Source organism: Apus apus, chromosome 5, assembly GCF_020740795.1.
Source record: "Apus apus isolate bApuApu2 chromosome 5, bApuApu2.pri.cur, whole genome shotgun sequence".
Taxonomy (NCBI): Eukaryota; Metazoa; Chordata; class Aves; order Apodiformes; family Apodidae; genus Apus; species Apus apus.
This window is the reverse complement of record NC_067286.1, coordinates 1,445,703-1,452,879: the sequence shown is the minus strand read 5'-3', so window position 1 is coordinate 1,452,879 and position 7,177 is coordinate 1,445,703.

Genomic DNA, 7,177 nt, shown 5'->3' with positions numbered 1-7,177 from the left:
TGTCACTCTGTGCCCCACCACAGAGGAGACCCATGGCCAGGCAGGAGCCCGAGCAGCTCCCAGGGGGGTCTGGTAAAGCTCCAGCCTTTTCTGGGTGGCTTCCCATGGGATGGTAAGGGAGAAGATGTGGGGTGACAGTGGGGTTGGGGACAGAACTCAGCTCCTGCCAGCCCCGGGGTGCTGCAGCCTGGATCCATTCCAGCATTCCCAGAGAGCAGCCCTGGGGATGGGTGTGAAGGGCCGAGGGGAACCAGGAGCAATGGGATGTGGTAGGAGCAGGAAGGAACCCCAGGATACACCGGGAGCAGCAGGAGTATCAGGGTGTAATGGGAGCACTGGGAGCACAGGGGTGCTTCAGGAGCACTGGGAGCCCTGGGAACAGAAGTGGGCACAGGGAAGCTTCCAGGAGCACCAGGAACCCCGGGATCACTGGGGAAAGAGGGAGCAAAAGGATGCTCCAGGAGCACCAGGAACATCGGGAAAAGAGAGGACACCGGGATGCGCCGGGAGCACCGGGAGCCTCGGGAACAGAGGGAGCACGGGGATGGTCCTGGAGCTCCGGGATGCTCCAGGTGCACCGGGATACGCCGGGAGCAGCGGGCGGTCTGAAAGCTCCTCCTCGTGGCTCCCGTGGAGAACTACCGGGCCCGGGCAGCGGGAGAGCCCGGGGGCAGCGGCGGGGCCGGGCTGCGGGGCAGCGGCTGCGGGACGCGGGGCCAGGGCCCGGAGCTCCCTCCTGTCCCCTAGGATCACAGCCCCAAGCCCTGGGAACCGAGGGCTGATGGGGACACCGGGACAGTCCCTGCTGCCACCCGGGACGGGCCCAGGGCTGCATCCCGGCTCGTGTCCCGCAGGGACCGGTGGCCAACACGGGCCACCCTCTGCACGGAGCCACCAGCCACCCAGGGGGAGCCCGGGGTGACACCAGGGCCGGGTTTCTTCTTCCAGCGAATGCCTGGAAGAGGATTTCAGGCCCCCATCCCTGGCTGGGTCCAGGCGTGGGGAGCGAGGCAGGAGCAAGAATCACTCCCAGCAGCAGTTTCTTTGGGGGAGGTTGGTTCCCCCCCGCCCCCCCCCGCCTCCCCTTCCTTTGCTGGCAAAGGTTTTGTGGAATAAAAGGGGGGAGAAGAGGAATGGGAACAAGCAGGACCCCCAGGGCAGCGTGTGGTTGCGTTTCCAGAGTGCTGTGCCCTTTCCACTGCGCTCTGGGGATGCCCAGATGGGTTGTGCCCAATGTGGTGTGTCCCCACCCCAGCAGGTTGTGGTTCCTCCATGGGAAATGCTCCTAAAGAGCATATTCCCAGCACCAGCTGCAGGAATCCCTCTCTGCCAGTGCCCCATGGAGGGAGCAGGGGCTGGCAGGGTGGTAGAATCATAGAATCGTGGAATGGTTTGGGTTGAAAGGGACCTTAAAGGTCACCTAGATCCAACCCCCCTGCCTGGGCAGGGACACCTCCCACCAGCCCAGGCTGCTCCAAACCCCATCCAACCTGCCCTTCAACACTGCCAGGGATGGGGCAGCCACAGGGGAGAGGAGCTGAGTGGGGTTGGGGTCACTTTGGGGTGCTGGCACCCCGTGGTGGGGTTACACCACCCTTTCCAGCAGGATGTGCTGCTGATGGGATCACATCCCAGCTCTCCTCCCTGGCTCCCATGGGAAGGGGTGGCTGGTTCCAGCCTGGGCAAAGCTGTTCCCCTAGGCTCTGCCCTCCAGTTATAGACACACAAGGAAAAATCAATACCTGGCTGCACAGACACACACACACACACACAGAGAAAAAAAAAAAAAAAGAGAAGCAAAAAAAGAAGAAGGCAGCTGCAAGTTGCTTTTTATAGCAAGTTGTCCCATTTGCATCCTTCCTCAGCCCTGACCCGGGGAGACCGACCTCTGGCTAAATTAGCTGCTTCATCCCAAGGGAAAAGAGGCTTTAAAAAGCAGCAGCCAAAGACGAGGAGGTGAGGCTGGAATATTCCACCACAGCCACCCCTTCCCTCTTGCTGCCCCAAGCTTGGCTTCCTCACAGGAACACCAGGCTGGTCTCCCCCGATGGCCTTGTCACTGGGCAATGGGATGGGGGGATCTGCCAGCAGCTCTGGCCCCTCTTTCCCTTGGGATCACTTGGGAAGAAGGGATGTGGGTCCCCATGGACCGAGGGAGCCAAGCTGAGAGCAGGAACAGCTCCCCAGGAAGCAGGGATTGGGAAGCCTGCAGGTACAGCCCTGGGATGGAGAAAGGCTGAGTCTTTTTTTCCTCCCTGTGGCATTCCCACTCGTGCCCCCCGGATTCCAGAGGCAGGGAAGCAGAGCACACCAGCATATCTAGGTCACTGCTATGAGCTGCTAAACGAGCTCCCTCATTAGCTGCCTCTGTCTCTGCATTGCACCTACGTGGGGCTGGGGCTTGCAAATCCACCTCTGCCCTGCCAGGGAGGGGATCTGGAAACCCTGGAGTGGGAGGGAAAGACAGCTGGGCCCATTATCCCAAGGGGATTGGAACAAGGTGGGAAGTTAATGCCAGGGTGGCAGGGTGAGGGAAGGCACAGCGTGGTCAGGGATGGGTGGACAGAGAGGGGACAGTGGGGACATTCCAGCATCCTCAAATGTCCTTGGCTTAGGGCTCCCTGCCCTTGGTAGGAAGGTTCTTCTGGCTGCAGTGGTGCAGGCAGGAGCTGAGCTGATTGAGCCCCAGCTTCACCAGTTAGTCCAGGTGCCACCAGCTTCCCACCTGGAGCAGATAAGGGATAAATAATGCCCTGATAAAAGAGCAGGCAGGGGAGGCAGGAGCTCCTTAGGGAGAGGGCAGCCTGGCCTCTGGCTCCTTGCTGTGTCTACAGGGATGGTTACAACCATCTGGAGCTGCTGGTGGTGCATCAGAGGAAGGTGAGTTGCCTCCTGGAGCTCTGTAGAGCACAGGGCTCTGTGCTAGAAGGGTTTTCCTTCCACCTTCCTCCCAAACAATGTTTTCTCCTGTGGCACTGCCTGCCTGGGGACACCAGCCCTGGGTGTGACCACAGCCCTGTGCTCCCACGACCTGGCTGTTGGGTGCTAATCCAGCTGTGGGGCCACAAAACCTTCTCTTGCTCTCATTTAATGCTGGGCTGTTTGGTGTGGGTTTTTTTTTTTTGTGGCTGAACCCCAACTTGTGTCTCTGGGCTGCTATGAGCCCTGGTGTCGTGTCACAAGTTGTGTCCCTCGTATCAGAAGGGTGCTTTGAGGACATGGGTACTTGTGGCCATGAGGACACACCACTGGTGGCTCCAGCCAGTCTCTGGCTAGGAGAAGGAGCTGGCTGGTGGAGCAAGGTTGGTGTTCCTCCATGGGCTGGGAGAGAACAGCAGGTAGGAGTTGGGATGGCTGGTTGATACCATCTGGAGTGCAACCAGCAGCAGGAGCACTCCTGAGGATGAGTCAGTGTCACTGGTAACTGGGCTGGGGAGCAGGCAAAAAACATCTCAAGGAGAGACTCTGTTTTGAGCTCTGCTTTGTAGGCAGGGCTGCACTGGTGGGGTGACCCCCAGCAGCTGCCTGGCCCAGTCCCCCCACAGCTGCATCACCCTGAGCTTGGCACTGGTGAGGTCTCCACCTTGAATTCTGGCTTCAGTTCTGGGCCCCCCCATGACAAGAAGGACGTGGAGGGGCTGGAGGGTGGCCAGGGAAGGGCAAGGGAGCTGGGGAAGGGGCTGGAGCAGAAGGAGAAGGGGCTGGAGAACTTGTGAGGAGCAGCTGAGGGAGCTGGGGGTGTCCAGCCTGGAGCCAAGGAGGCTGAGGGGAGACCTGCTGGCTCTGCAGCTCCTGAGAGGAGGTTGGAGCCAGGGGGGTCGGGCTCTGCTCCCCAGGAACAAGGGATGGGACAAGAGGAACCGGCCTCAAGCTGCTCCAAGATGACACCCCGAGGAGCTGGGAGAGCTGCTCTCACTGCTGCTGGGACAGCCCCACTGGGATGCTGGGCTGTGGGGACACTCCAGATGTGAGCCCCAGGAGCCTGTGTCCCAGACCATGGAATTGTTTGGGTTGGAAAAGCCCTTTCAGATCCTCCAGTCCCACCTGTTCCCCCAGCCCTGCCCAGGCCACCACTGCCCCGTGTCCCTCAGCACCATCTCCAGGGCTTGGAAACCCCTCCAGGGATGGGGACTCCCCCCTGCCCTGGGCAGCCTGGGCCAGGGCCTGACAGCCCTTTGGGGGAAGGAATTGTTCCCCAGATCCAACCTCAACCTCCCTTGGTGCAGCTTGGGGCTGGTTTCTCTTGTCCCATCCCTTGTTCCTGGGGAGCAGAGCCTGACCCCCCTGGCTCCAACCTCCTCTCAGGAGCTGCAGAGCCAGCAGGTCTCCCCTCAGCCTCCTTGGCTCCAGGCTGGACACCCCCAGCTCCCTCAGCTGCTCCTCACAAGTTCTCCAGCCCCTTCCCCAGCTCCGTGGCCCTTCCCTGGCCAGCCTGGCCCCCCTGCAGTCAGTGTGTGTCTCATGGACACTGCTCAGGTGGTGATGGGACAAGGCTGTGTCTGTGGGGCTTGTTTCCCAGGCTCTGGGGCTGCAGGAGAGCTGTCATCCCCCTGGCTTGGTTGCAGTTGCTCCTCTCCAAGCTCCAGCACTCAACACCCAGGCATTCCTGCCCACTGCTGCATGCCTGGGCTGGAATTTCAGCTGCTGTCAGACAGGCTGGAAGGGGCTGGGAGGAGGGGGCTGCGTGTGCTCCTGGCCAGCCCCCTGATGTTCTGAGACAAGACGTGCTGATTTCTCCTCCCTGACAGGACCACCAAGAGAGGCCAAGCTGGAGAGCAGCCAGCCTGGGGACAGCCCATGGCATGTGAGTGGTGCTGATATATTAGACCTCCTTGGCTCGTCTAAGCATCTGTTTGTTTGTGTGGGTTTATCTCAACAGCAGCCCTGGCAGTTTGGCAGGCAGTGGGGGAGCTGCTGCTCCGTGCAGCTTCTTTGGAGTGCAGCTCCAAGATGTCTCTGCCTACACAGCCAGCTCCATGGGCCAGCAGCTCTGAGCTGCCACTCACACCTCTCCCTCATCTTCTCCCTTCCCTGCTGCTGGCCCTGGGAACCCGTGGTGGCCCAAAGCAAAGCCAGAGAGTGATGGTGACACATCCCTGGTCCTGCCTGGCCAGGGGTGCATCCTCCCTTGGCTGCCTTGAGCTATTGGGGGGGGGTTTCTGTAGCATAGGCTGTTGTTGGTCCTGGCCCAGGGATGTCCATTTGTGGGAGGGGGCTGGAGCAGCTCTGCTCTGGAGACAGGCTGGGAGAGTTGGGGTGTTCAGGCTGGAGATGAGAAGGCTCCAGGGAGACCTGAGAGCACCTTCCAGTGCCTGAAGGGGCTCCAGGAAAGCTGGGGAGGGGCTTGGGACAAGGGCAGGGAGGGATGGGATGAGGGAGAATAGCTTTAAACTGGAAGAGGGAGACTGAGATGAGATCTTAGGAAGAAATTCTTCCCTGTGAGAGTGGTGAGACCCTGGAACAGGTTGCCCAGGGAAGCTGTGGCTGCCCCATCCCTGGCAGTGTTGAAGGGCAGGTTGGATGGGGCTTGGAGCAGCCTGGGCTGGTGGGAGGTGTCCCTGCCCATGCAGGGGGGTTGGGACTAGGTGGTCTTCCCACCCAAACCCATCTGGGAGTCTATGATTCCATGATCCCAGCACAGCCTCAGGGATGCAAGAGGCTCCGTGGCTGGTGCCGAGGCGGCCGGAGCGAATTCTCCCTCCTCTGCTTGGCAGCAGGAGCGGAACAATCCTGTGCAGAGGCTGATCCTGTCCCTGCTGCTCAGGACTGACCCCCAGGGCTGTGTGGATGTGCTCAGACGTGGGCTCGCTGGGAGCTGGTGCGGGGGGTCCCGTGTGGGCTCTTGCTCACTCAGCTGTTGAGATCCGCAGCTCCTCGGGGACCTTCTGGGCCGACTTCAAGTTGAAGAGGTGCCTGTGACAGTAGCTTTGGGTGGCAGAGTCACGATCACTGCCCCCAGAGCCCTCCCTTGCCTCACGAGCCCTTTGTTTTCAGCCCTGCAGCTGGGGTGAGTGGGAGAGCTGCAGGGAGGTGGTGATGGGGGCAACCTGGTCCAGCCCCAGGAGACCAGAGGTTCCCCAAGCCCACAGCTCTGCCTGCTACACCTCACACCCCCCCAAATCCCAGCATGGAGCTGCTCTGTCTGGTGCATGCCTCAGTTTGGGAGCTCTGTCACCTTGGCTGCCAAGATGTGAGGGTTTGTTTTTTTTTCCTCTTTTTAAATTTTTCTTTTCAGCTCTCTCCTTCAGAGGTTTGTTTCTGGCCATCAGGATCTGACAGGCTCCTGGCACCCCTCCCACCCCTGGCAAATGACACGGGAGCAGAAATCCTTGCCCTCTTGCCCTGCCACTGCACTTGGAGACCTGTGGGGAGGGTTGTCTTTGCGGGGAAATCAAGTTGGAGACTTTCAGAGCCAGAAGAGACCTGGCACAGGGGGATGGCAGCAGCAGAAGCCAAAAGGCTCAGATGGTTTTAAATGTCAGGGAGAGGTGTAAATGTTGCTCGGAGAGACAGCGTGTCCAGGAGCTGTGGTATTTTGCAGCCAGCCTGATCTCCAGAGCCAGCATTCCCTTGGCTTTTCCATCTCCTGGAGCTGTGACTTGCCCAGGAACGTGGGGCTGGTGTTGGTGTCCACGGCCTCTGGTGAAGAGGATGAAGGGGCTGGAGGGGACGAGAGCTCTTGACGAGCCAAAGTGCAAGTGCATCTTGTCTCCTGCAGCTTGTGTGACCTTTTTCGCTGTGAGATGATCTATCCTGACACTCGGAGGAGGAGGAGGAGGGAAAGGGAGAAGTGGGCATCATCTCACTTCTGCGTGGCTGCTCTCCTCTGCTACCCCCCAAAAAAAGAGTTGGAAGTCTCCAAGAGTCAGCAAGTTCCCCGTGCCAGCCATCTGTCCCATTTCCCTTAGCAACCATTTGTCCTTTTCTCCTTCATTAAGTGTCTGAAGCAGATCCTGACTGTCAGACCCTCTCTCCTTTCCCTTTTTGCCTGCATTGGGCTCTCTGGATCATCCCTCCTGCCCGTCACTGCTGCACAAACTCCTTCCCCAGGAACACGCTGCCCTCCCACGCAGGGGACATGTTTGACAGGCTCTGTGCTTGCTCACGTTCTGGGAGGGCTCTGCTCTCAGGGCCTGCCTGCTGGCTACTCCCTTCCAGCTTGATCTTTTCTAGTTCC